The sequence below is a fragment of the Salvelinus sp. IW2-2015 genome, unplaced genomic scaffold (genome assembly GCF_002910315.2).
Source record: "Salvelinus sp. IW2-2015 unplaced genomic scaffold, ASM291031v2 Un_scaffold1445, whole genome shotgun sequence".
Taxonomy (NCBI): domain Eukaryota; kingdom Metazoa; phylum Chordata; class Actinopteri; order Salmoniformes; family Salmonidae; genus Salvelinus; species Salvelinus sp. IW2-2015.
Genome location: NW_019942912.1, coordinates 189,903 through 203,334, shown reverse-complemented (window position 1 = coordinate 203,334; position 13,432 = coordinate 189,903).

Here is a 13,432-nt window from a genome sequence, read left to right as displayed (position 1 = left end):
AGTTGAAAGTCCGTGTTGCCCAGCAACAGCCCCAAAACATCACTGCTCTAGAGGAGATCTGCATGGAGGAATGGGCCAAAATACTAGCAACAGTGTGTGAAAACCTTGTGAAGACTTACAGAAAACGTTTGACCTCTGTCATTGCCAACAAAGGTATATAACAAAGTATTTGAGAAAACTTTTGTTATTGACCAAATACTTATTTACCACCATAATTTGCAAATAAATTCATTAAAAATCCTACAATGTGATTTTCTGGATTTTTTTCCCTCATTTTGTCTGTCATAGTTGAAGTGTACCTATGATGAAAATTACAGGCCTCTCTCATCTTTTTAAGTGGGAGAAATTGCACAATTGGTGGCGGACTAAATACTTTTTTGCCCCACTGTATATCTTTTCAGTCTTATAAATGGGGACCATTGATTTTGACTCAACAATATGCTATCACTGATGTTCTGTTACTATTAATTTATAGCGTTTTCATATACCTTTAAATGTTTATACTACCCTACAAAGGCAAAATGCAATAACTACCCCAACTGTGAAACTGAGAAAAATGGCTTTAAAGTTTTATTTGATAGCCAGCCAAATATGTTGAAGGTAGATAAGTGATAATGCACGGATGTATCATCATATTATGAAGTAATTTTTATGCATATCAACCATGACCACGGATTTGACCTCCTATGACCCCTAAAACACAGACACTGCAATCTGCCTTTGCATGACCTTAAACAACTATATGGGTAATACAAAGGCAAGTGCAGTATCTAAAATGTAAATGTTTTTATCCAACTTTTTTGTTGTTTTTCTGTTTGATGCAAACAGATTGAGAGTTCTAACTATATTCTATATTTAATGATTTTATGTAGTTTTTTTTTTTGAATGTTATATTGTACTTACCTAGAAGCATTTTTTCACCAGAAGATAAGGACTATTTCATGACATAGAATGTTTATACATAAAACAAATGTTTGACTTTGTGAGTATCTACAATCTAAAAGTGTTTATCCAACATTCTTGTGGTTTTTCTATTTGACTTTGTATGGTCATTTATTTGACTGAGGGGTCATAGGTAAAATCAGTGGTCATGCTTGATATGCATAAAAAAGTACTTCATAATAAGATAATACATCAGTGCATTATCATTTATCTACCTACAGCATATTTGGCTGGACAGCAAATACATTTTCAAGCCATGTTTCTCTGTTTCACTGTTTGCGTAGTTACTGCTCTATGCCTTTGTATGGCAGAGCAGGTAACTGCAGTTAAAAGGTGAAACAAAGCCAAAGTCCAGTAACTTCAGTTACTGCTGTTTTCAAAAAATGTTCCTTGGATTTTGTAGTTACTGCAAATGTCACACTTCATTTTCTATGAAACAGAACATAATTGAACCAGGACAGTTAGTCAGAATATAAAACAGATACTACAAAGCCTGATTTCATTCTTAACAATTTTTTAACCAAATTGTAGTTACTGCATTTTGCCTTCGTAGTGCAGAATAGTTCACCAAAGTTCTAAGTAATGACGTGGTACTCTGAGCAAAGAATTACACACCTATGTCAAATATCCGTCTTTGACATTAACAAGGCTAATACAAATATTAGCACACTACTGTGCTTTGTGAACTAGCATCAGAGGTTGAATTGTAGATTGTCAGAACATGTTTACACAACAATCAATAATTCAAAGATGTTGGAAAAATATACCAAGACACTCATGTTGGAGAATAGATTAGGTTGCCCACTTTACTGGAAACGTATATCTGTCAAACAACATACAACATCAATGTCTGTCAAACATCATAAATGCCACAACCATTGTCCATTTTAGCAAGTGTTCATGTGTGACAAAAACATCCTGCTGCATGTATCTAACAAACGGTCAATACTGTAGCCGACAAAGTTAATCAGATTGAATCAATTGTTTTATTGTTTTATATTGAATACCCAATAAAGAGAGCATTCTCTTATTTTTTTCAACAGAGTAAATTAATAAGGTTCACCATTCAAGGCACCAAGTTCATTTTCAAAGTGGTTTTATTCCTCTTTGTATTTCATTTTTTGGATGAAAGTGAAAATTATACGATTAATTTCTCTTAATTATAGTATTATATATATATGTGTGTTAGTTTTGGTTTTGCATTAGATTTAAATCAAATGTAGCCTAACATTTGCACATTTTGCTAAAGGGCCTTCTACGGTAAGTGTAGAGAAAACAAGTACCTTAAGACATTTCAGTAACACTTTACATCACAGAATGGGTACTAAAATAACAATAACGTGGGAACTTCCTTAGCGTCTACTGTAGTTGCTACTTCTCTCGATGACCCAATTACTTTCCTGGCAAAACAAATTCAACACTCCAACCCTGATTTAATTCATTTTGATTGTTTCAAGGTAAAAGTACACATAAACAGAAGTATGAAGAAGTTGTTTTGCCACAGACCTACAATTCTACAAATTCAAGAACAATGAGCTATACCACTATGGAATCGTCTTGTCTGAGTATCGCTGATCACTCTCATATTCTCGAATTTGATGGCAAGGAGCGGCACATAGCCTAGCGGTTATGGGCCAGTAACAGAAATGTCACTGATTCGAATCCCTGAGGCGACTAGAAGAAACGTATGTGGGATGTGCCCTTGAGCACTAGATATGAGAGTCTGCTTAATGACTAAAATGTAGAGATTGACCCAGAAAAAAAGAAACATCCAACAGCTTTGAATAACCAAAAACTCATCACACTATTGAGCTGTGCATGCAGGTTATGCAGCTATATCTTGTTTCCAGTAACTACCGTTTCACCTTTCATTAGAAAAAACAACAACAAAGAAAGATGGCAACCACATTTTCCCACCACTATTGAGTCTAGGCTCAACACCTGCGTCGGAACAATGCAGATTCAAGCTAACAGGTTGAAAACAGACAATAGGGGACGTTATGAGTTTAAGTTCCGCTTCAGAAGTGAATCAATAAAATACACTTTCCACAAATAAGAATTGATGATCTTATAGTAAGGGCGGGGGGGTTAAGTATAATTTATTTTTAATTATGGTGACAGTTTGCTCATATAAAACAGCACGGTTGTAAGTTATCTTTCACAAAGGCAGCGATTATTAAACCTATCCCCATTTGAAAGGATATGTTTTTTTTGAGAAATTTGCTACTACATAGGCTGTGTTAAGCACCTAAATAAAAATACTTTAAAGTACTACTTAAGTCAGTTTTGGGGGTATCTATACTTCTCTTTACTATATATATTTTTTACATATTTTGCTTTTACTTCACTACATTCCTAAAGACAATAGTGTACTTTTTACTCCATACATTTTCCCTGACACCCAAAAGTTCATTTTAAATGCTTAGCAGGACAGGAAAAGTGTCTAATTCACACACTTATAAAGAGAACATCGCTGGTCATCCCAGCTTTTAAAATAGGCACATTCTTCTCTTTACTTCTAACATGCAACTCTTCCCTGGGTTATTGGGTTATTGGTGTACAGATATGTGTACCTGCTAAATTAATGGTTAATTAACAACTAAGCGGCCCCCATAAAATTATATCTTGTATTTTTCTGAATTCAGTTTTTCTGGGCGGATGTCACATTTTTTAAATTGTATTTAATTGTACAATTATTCATAGATGAACAACGAACAATGATGTTCTGAGTCCATCTCTATGCTTAAATCACATCAGAATAAAAATGTTGAGGTAAAAAAAAAATTGGGGGGTGTAATTCCCCTTTAACTGCAAGAGAGGAGTGTCTGTCTAGCGATGTTTTCTTTTCATACTGTAGGCCTACTGCTGCAGCACAAGTTATGTCAGTTAAGCCTACTTTGCAGATAACATTTAATTGAGAAGGTTTTTGTGGAAAGTATTTCTGTCTACCTACAAGACTGTTATCATTAGCATCACTACATACAGAGTGATAGACAAACGCACATTCCAGACAGACAGATGGGCAATATTGCAGAAAATGTATTTTGTTAGATTGGATTTTTACGACAATAGTGGCTAAACAAGGGTGGGATAATGTTATTGTGGCTTTAATTTAATAGTAGCCAGGAGCTTTATGTTTATGATAGTTTGCGACAGAACACAAAAAATACACACTGAGTATACCGAACATTAGGAACACCTTCCTACTACCATACCCCGTTCAAAGGCACTCACCCTCTGAATGGCACACAGACATAATCCATGTCTCAATTGTCTCAAGGCTTAAAAATCCTTCTTTAAAACTTTTTAGGGATAGGGGGCAGCATTTTCACTTTGGATGAATCGCGTGCCCATAGTGAACTGCCTCCTACTCTGTCCCAGATGCTAATGTATGCATATTATTATTACTATTGGATAGAAAACACTCTGAAGTTTCTAAAACTGTTTGAATTATGTCTGTGAGTATAACATAACTCATATGGCAGGCAAACTTCCAACAGGAAGTGGAAATTCTGGGGCTGGTTGATGTTAAACTCATCGTCTATTCACATCCCAGTAAGATATGGATCTGTTCGCACTTCCTACGCCTTCCACTAGATGTCAACAGTCAGTAGAACGTGGAATGAAGCCTCTAGTGTGATGTGGGGCCGGATGGCAGCTATTTGAGTCAGTGGTCTGGCAGAATGCTAGTTCCTGGTCATGCGCGCTAGTCATGATATGGCCATGTGTTCCATTACTCTGTAGACAAAAACGAATTCTCCGGTTGGAACGTTATTAGATATATATGATAACAACATCCTGAAGATTGATTCTCGACTTAATTTGAACAGTTTATTCGACCTGGAATATAACTTTTTGAAGTTTTCATCCGAGTTCGCCTGGACCGTCTCCAGCGTTTGGACATGTTAACTAAATGTGCTAGCAAAAGTAGCTAATTGGACACTAGTAATGGACATTATCGAACAAAACAACGATTTATTGTGGAACTAGGATTCCTGGCACTGCATTCTGATGAAAGATCATCAAAGGTAAGGTAATATTTATGATGTAATTTCGTATTTCTGTTGACTCCAACATGGAGGAGAAATGTTGTGTATTTCTGAGCGCCGTCTCAGATTATTGCATGGTGTGCTTTTTACGTAAAGTTTTTTTTAAACTGACACAGCGGTTGCATTAAGAACTAGTGTATCTTTAATTATATGTAAAACATGTATCTTTCATCAAAGTTTATGATGAGTATTTCTGTTATTTGACGTGGCTCTCTGTAATTACTCCGGATATTTTGGAGGCATTTCTGAACATGGCGCCAATGTAAACCGAGATTTGTGGAATAAATATGCATATTATCGAACAAAACATAAATGTATTGTGTAACATGATGTCCTATGAGTGTCATCTGATGAAGATTATCAAAGGTTAGTGATTCATTCTATTTCTATTTCTGGTTTGTGACTCTATCTTTGGCTGGGAAAAATGGCTGTGTGTTTTTGGATTTGGTGGTGATCTAACATAAATATACAGTGGGGAGAACAAGTATTTGATACACTGCCGATTTTGCAGGTTTTCCTACTTACAAGCATGTAGAGGTCTGTAATTTTTATCATAGGTACACTTCAACTGTGAGAGACGGAATCTAAAACAAAAATCCTGAAAATCAGATTGTATGATTTTTAAGTAATAATTAGCATTTATTGCATGACATAAGTATTTGATACATCAGAAAAGCAGAACTTAATATTTAGTAGAGAAACCTTTGTTTGCAATTACAGAGATCATACATTTCCTGTAGTTCTTGACCAGGTTTGCACACACTGCGCAGGGATTTTGGCCCACTCCTCCATACAGACCTTCTCCAGATCCTTCACGTTTCGGGGCTGTCGCTGGGCATACGGACTTTCAGCTCCCTCCAAAAATGTCTATTGGGTTCAGGTCTGGAGACTGGCTAGGCCACTCCAGGACCTTGAGATGCTTCTTACGGAGCCACTCCTTAGTTGCCATGGCTGTGTGTTTCGGGTCGTTGTCATGCTGGAAGACCCAGCCACGACCCATCTTCAATGCTCTTACTGAGGGAAGGAGGTTGTTGGCCAAGATCTCACGATACATGGCCCCATCCATCCTCCCCTCAATACGGTGCAGTCGTCCTGTCCCCTTTGCAGAAAAGCATCCCCAAAGAATGATGTTTCCACCTCCGTGCTTCACGGTTGGGTGGTTTCTTGGGGTTGTACTCATCTTCTTCTCCTCCAAACACGGCGAGTGGAGTTTAGACCAAAAAGCTCTATTTTTTTCTCATCAGACCACATGACCTTCTCCCATTCCTCCTCTGGATCATCCAGATTGTCATTGGCAAACTTCTGCCTTTCCTGGACATGCGCTGGCTTGAGCAGGGGACCTTGTGTGCGCTGCAGGATTTAATCCATGACGGCGTAGTGTGTTACTAATGGTTTCTTTGAGACTGTGGTCCAGCTCTCTTCAGGTCATTGACCAGGTCCTGCCATGTAGTTCTGGGCTGATCCCTCACCTTCCACATGATCATTGATGCCCCACGAGGTGAGATCTTGCATGGAGCCCAGACCGAGGGTGTTGACCGTCATCTTGAACTTCTTCCATTTTCTAATAATTGCGCCACAGTTGTTGCCTTCTCACCAAGCTGCTTGCCTATTGTCCTGTAGCCCATCCCAGCCTTGTGCAGGTCTACAATTTTATCCCTGATGTCCTTACACAGCTCTCTGGTCTTGGCCATTGTGGAGAGGTTGGAGTCTGTTTGATTGAGTGTGTGGACAGGTGTCTTTTATACAGGTAACGAGTTCAAACAGGTGCAGTTAATACAGGTAATGAGTGGAGAACAGGAGGGCTTCTTAAAGAAAAACTAACAGGTCTGTGAGAGCCGGAATTCTTACTGGTTGGTAGGTGATCAAATACTTATGTCATGCAATAAAATGCTAATTAATTACTTAAATATCATACAATGTGATATTCAGGATTTTTGTTTTAGATTCCGTCTCTCACAGTTGAAGTGTACCTATGATAAAAATTACAGACCTCTACATGCTTTGTAAGTAGGAAAACCTRCAAAATCGGCAGTGTATCAAATACTTGTTCTCCCCACTGTATGTTGTGTTTTCACTGTAAAACATTTAAAAAATCGAACACGATGGGTAGATTAACAAGATGTTTATCTTTCATTTGCTGTATTGCACTTGTTAATGTGTGAAAGTTACATATTTCTAAAAAATATTTTAGAATTTTGCTTTCCAGCGGAATGTTGTGGGTGTTCCGCTAGCGGAACCCCTGGGCTAGAAAGGTTAACCTGTCTCCTCCCCTTCATCTATACTATTTGAAATGGAATTATCAAGTGATATCAGTTAGGGAACATAGTTTACACCTGGATTTACCATGTCATGGATAGAACAGGTGTTCATAATGTTTTGAACACTCATTGTACATTTCAGTAATATAAAATAATAGCATGCCTATAATTGTTGTCAGACTCACAGCACAAGACTATATGGCTTGGTGATGAAATTATTATTGAAAATGATATCATCATAATCCAATCTCCGTTAGTTATCTTTCAAAGGAGAGATGTGGCAGACCTTTACAATGCAGAAGTACCGTGCATTCCACTGAATACATGCATTTTCTGTACTATATTAATTGCCCTATTAACACATATTTGATTTAAAATAGTGATAACATGAACCGTCACGCTATATTATTTTTTATTTTAGGGACATTGGGATTATCGAAAAAGGCTTTTGAATCTGGCCTTATACATTAAACAAAGATATGTCAAATCAGGTAATGCCAAATTAAATCTGAACTAGCTCACCTGATTCAAGTACTTAATGGTTTGATTATTAGTTGACAACTTAAATCAGTTGACCTAGTTCTGGAATAGTTCAAATGCATGGAATGGCTAGGGGAGAGGTTTGAAAAAGGCTTATCTAGGGTATTACTATTTTTTATTTTTTATTTTTTTAACTAGGCAAGTCAGTTAAGAATAAATTATTATTTTCAATGACGGCCTAGGAACCTTGTACCCTTGTCGGCTCGGTGATTTGAACTTGCAACCTCGTTTACTAGTCCAACGCTCTAACCACTAGGCTATGCTGCCTCCCCACTAAAGTGGGGTTAGTTCACCAGCATGTCACTTCCTTCATTGTGTCTCTCCTTTCCTCTAACTGTTTCTTCTAACTGTGTGTGCGCGGTTGTAACAATAATGGTTGTGTAAACAATGGAGGACTGTAGCCTACTTCTGGTACATGCTCTTACCGCTAATACATTTTATTAAATCGGCCAATAATTCCTTATTACAGAAAACAATTGCGCAAGAAGGTGCCATTTTCATTAAAACCAATTCCTACTTTCGCAATGGCAAGAATCATAAACAAATATTAAATGAGTCACGATAAGGCTACTTTATTTATGAATGGGACTTTCAGCTAGTGCACCAAAATATGTATGATTTACACTGTATGCAAAGCTGTCCAAACATTAACCATGAATGAGCATTACACGTATAATGAACAAAAATATAAACGCAACATGCAATCATTTCAAAGATCATACTGAGTTACAGTTCATATGGGGATATCAGTAAAATTAAATAAATTAATTGGGCCCTAATATATGGATTTCCCCTGACTGGGAATACAGAAATGCATCTTTTGGTCACAGATACCTTAAAAAATGGGCCTCAGGATATCTTCAATGTATTCATGTGCATTCAATTTGACATCAATAAAATGCAATTGTCATACCAATTGCCATACCATAACCCCACTGCCACCATGAGGCACTCTAATTAAAACGTTGACATCGCCCACACGACGCCATACACGTGGTCTGCGGTTGTAAGGCCGATTGGATGACCTGGCAAATTCTCTAAAACAACGTTGGAAGCGGCTTATGGTAGAGAAATAAACATAAAATTATCTGCAACAGCTCTGGTGGACATTCCTGCAGTCAGCTTGCCAATTGCACGCTCCCTCAAAACTCCCACATCTGTGGCATTGTGTTGTGTGACAAAACTGCACATTTTAGAGTGGCCTTCTATGTGCCACTATGTAATGACCATGCTGTTTAATCAGCTTCTTGATATACCACACCTGTCAAGTGGATGGATTATCTTAGCAAAAGAGAAATGGTCACTAACATGGATGTAACAAAATGTGTCCACAAAATTTGAGAGAAATACGCTTTTTTTGTGATAACTGAACATTTCTGGGATCTTTTATTTCAGCTCATGAAACATGGGACCAACACTTTTACATGTTGCATTTATATTTTTGTTCAGTGTATGTTGTCCTTGATATTACCAGACAATACCAGTCAGTGTTCAATACTGGTTTTTATATACCACTCTGTGAATGTATAAGAATAGAAGAGGTACCAGGAAGTGATAGTGAAGGCTGTGAATGTGTTAAGCTTTTTGGGGAAGTCACAAGAGTTGTTTTGGGGAACTTACACCATCTACATCTGAAGAACACTACTTTCATTGCTTATCATTTTAATTTTGTGTTTGCGGTTTTCAATTATATCCTCGCAAATGTTTATATTTTAAATGTAAGTTATACTCACAATTCATCTTTTTGCTGCCATAGAAATAGTAATACATTTACATTTAAGTCATTTAGCAGACGCTCTTATCCAGAGCGACTTACAAATTGGTGCATTCACCTTATGAACATGCCAGTGGAACAACCACTTTTACAATAGTGCATCTAAATCTTTAAGGGGGGGGGGGGTCAGAAGGATTACTTTATCCTATCCTAGGTATTCCTTAAAGAGGTGGGGTTTCAGGTGTCTCCCGGAGGTGTGATTGACTCCGCTGTCCTGCGTCGTGAGGAGTTTGTTCCACCATTGGGGGCCAGAGCCAGCGAAACAGTTTTGACTGGCTGCGCGGGAACTGTACTTCCTCAGTGTAGGGAGCGAGCAGGCCAGAGGTGGATGAACGCGTGCCCTAGTTTGGGTGTAGGGCCTGATCAGGAGCCTGAAGGTACTGAGGTGCCGTTCCCTTCACAGCTCCGTAGGCAAGCACCATCGTCTTGTAGCGGATGCGAGCTTCAACTGGAAGCCAGTGGAGGGAGCGGAGGAGCGGGGTGACGTGAGAAGAACTTGGGAAGTTGAACACAGACGGGCTGCGGCGTTCTGGATGAGTTGTAGGGGTTTATGGCACAGGCAGGGAGCCCAGCCAACAGCGAGTTGCAGTAATCCAGACGGGAGATGACAATGCCTGGATTAGAGACCTGCGCCGCTTCCTGGTGAGGGCAGGGTCGTACTCTGCGGATGTTGTAGAGCATGAACCTACAGGAACGGGCCACCGCCTTGATGTTAGTTGAGAACGACAGGGTGTTGTCCAGGATCACGCCAAGGTTCTTAGCGCTCTGGTGAGGAGGACACACATGGGAGTTGTCAACCGTGATGGCGGAGATCATGGAACGGCCAGTCCTTCCCGCGGGGGAAGAGCAGCCTCCGTCTTTTGCCGAGGTCGCTTGGAGGTGGTGATCCGTATCCACACTGATTGTCTGCCGAACATGCAGAGATGCGATTCGCCACCTGGTCATCAGAAGGGGGAAAGGGAGAAGATTAATTGTGTGGTCCGTCTGCATAGCAATGATAGGGAAGACCATGCTGAGGTTATGACAGAGCCAAGTGACTTGGTGTATAGTCCGAGGAACAGGAGAGGGCCGAGAACAGAGCCCTGGGGGACACGCCAGTGGTGAGAACGCGTGGTGAGAAGACAAGATTCTCCGCGCACGGCCACCTGGTAGGAGCGACCTGTTTCAGGTTAGGACGCAATCGAGCGTGGGCGCGCGCGGAGATGCCCAACTCGGACGAGGGTGGAGAGGAGGATCTGATGTTTCACGTATCGAGGCAGCGATAGGCTAGAAGGATGAGAGCGAGAGGAGAGAGCATTAGCTTTTAGCAGTGCCGGAGCGCCTCCGTGATACAGAGAAGAGCAGTCTCAGTTGAATGACTAGTCTTGAAACCTGACTGATTGTTGGGATCCAAGAAAGGTCATTCTGAGAGAGATAAGCAGAGAGCTGGCGCAAAGGAACCGGCACGTTCAGAGTTTTGGAGAGAAAAGAAAGAAGGATACTGGTATGTAGTTGTTTGACAATCGGAAGGGATCGAGTGTAGGTTTCTCTTCAGAAGGGGTGCAACTCTCGCTCTCTTGAAGACGGAGGGAGAGGCCAGCGTCAGGGATGCGTTTGATGAGCGAGGTGAGGTAGGGAGAGAGTTCCCGGAAATATGTCTGGAGAGAGAGGAGGGGATAGGGTCAAGCGGGCAGGTTGTTGGGCGGTCCGGCGTCACAAGACGCGAGATTTCATCTGGAGAGAGAGGGGAAGAAAAGAGGTCAGAGGCAGCAACGGGTAGGGCGTGTGACAGAACCAGACGTGTCGTTTGACTTAGCAAACGAGGAACGGATGTCGTCGACCTTCCTTTTCAAAATGGTTGACGAATCATCTGCAGAGAGGGAGGAGGGGGGGGGGCGGGTGGGGGGGGGGGGAGGGGGAGGGGAGGAGATTCAGGAGGGAGGAGAAGGTGGCAAGAGCTTCCCTAGGGTTAGAGGCAGATGCTTGGAATTTAGAGTGGTAGAAGTGGCTTTGGCAGCAGAGACAGAGGAGGAAAATGTAGAGAGGAGGGAGTGAAAGGATGCCAGGTCCGCAGGGAGGCGAGTTTTCCTCCATTTCCGCTCGGCTGCCCGGAGCCTGTTCTGTGAGCTCGCAAATGAGTCGTTCGAGCCACGGGAGCGGGAGGGAGGACCGAGCCGGCCTGGAGGATAGGGACATAGAGAGTCAAAGGATGCAAGAAAGGAGAGGAGAGGAGGGTTGAGGAGCAGAGTCAGGAGATAGGTTGGAGAAGGTTTGAGCAGAGGGAAGAGATGATAGGATGGAAGAGAGAAGAGAGTAGCGGGGAAGAGAGAGCGGAGGTTGGGCGCGCGGGATAACCATCCGAGTAGGGCAGTGTGGGAAGTGTTGGATGAGAGCGAGAGGGAAAAGGATACAAGGTAGTGGTCGGAGACTTGGAGGGGATTGCAATGAGGTTAGTGGAAGAACAGCATCTAGTAAAGATGAGGTCAAGCGTATTGCCTGCCTTTGTGAGTAGGGGAAGGTGAGAGGGTGAGGTCAAAAGAAGAGAGGAGTGGAAAGAAGGAGGCAGAAGAGGAATGAGTCAAAGGTAACGTGGGGAGGTTAAAGTCGCCACAGAACTGTGAGAGGTGAAGCCGTCCTCAGGAAAGGAGCTTATCAACGGCATCAAGGCTCATTGATGAACTCTCCGAGGGACCTGGAGGGCGATAAATGATAAGGAGTGTTAAGCTTGAAAGGGCTGGTAACCTGCTGACAGCATGGAATTCAAAGGAGGCGATAGACAGATGGGTAAGGGGAGAAAGAGAGAATGACCACTTGGGAGAGATGAGGATCCCGGTGCCACCACCACGCTGACCAGAAGCTCTCGGGGTGTGGGAGAACACGTGGGCGGACGAAGAGAGAGCAGTAGGAGTAGCAGTGTTATCTGTGGTGATCCATGTTTCCGTCAGTGCCAAGAAGTGAGAGGGACTGGAGGGAAGCGTAGGCTGAGATGAACTCTGCCTTGTTGGCCACAGATCGGCAGTTCCAGAGGCTACCGGAGACCAGGAACTCCACGTGGGTCGTGCGCCTGGGACCACCAGGCTGGGGTGGCCGCGGCCACGCGGTGTGAAGCGGTTGTATGGTCTGTGCAGAGAGGAGAGAACAGGGATAGACAAACACATAGTTGACAGGCTACTGAAGAGGCTACGCTAATGCAAAGGATATTGGAATGACAAGTGGACTACACCTCTCGAATGTTCAGAAAGTTAAGCCTACGTTGCAAAAAATCTTATTGACTAAGATGATTAAATGATACAGTACTGCTGAAGTAGGCTAGCTAGCAGTGCCTGCGTGTTGACTTTGTTTGAAAGCTGGCTAGCTAACCGAAATTACTCTAGACTCCACAGTTGTCTTAGATACAAAGACAGCAAAGACAACTATGTAGCTAGCTAACACTACACTAATCAAGTCGTTCCGTTGTTCCGTTGAATGTAATAGTTTCTACAGTGCTGCTATTCGGTGGCTAGCTGGCTAGCTAGCAGTGTTGATTACGTTAAGTTACGTTAAAAGGGCGAAAAAATAGCTGGCTAGCTAACCTAGAAAATCGCTAACCTAGAAGAAGCTAACTTAGAAAAAGCTAACCTAGAAAACCGAAATTACTCTAGACTCCACAGTTATCTTAGATACAAGACAGCAAAGACAACTATGTAGCTAGCTAACACTACACTAATCAAGTCGTTCCGTTGAGTGTAATAGTTTCTACAGTGCTGCTATTCGGTGGCTAGCTGGCTAGCTAGCAGTGTTGATTACGTTAAGTTACGTTAAAAGGGCGAAAAAGCTGGCTAGCTAACCTAGAAAATCGCTCTAGACTACACAATTATCTTTGATACAAAGACGGCTATGTAGCTAGCTAC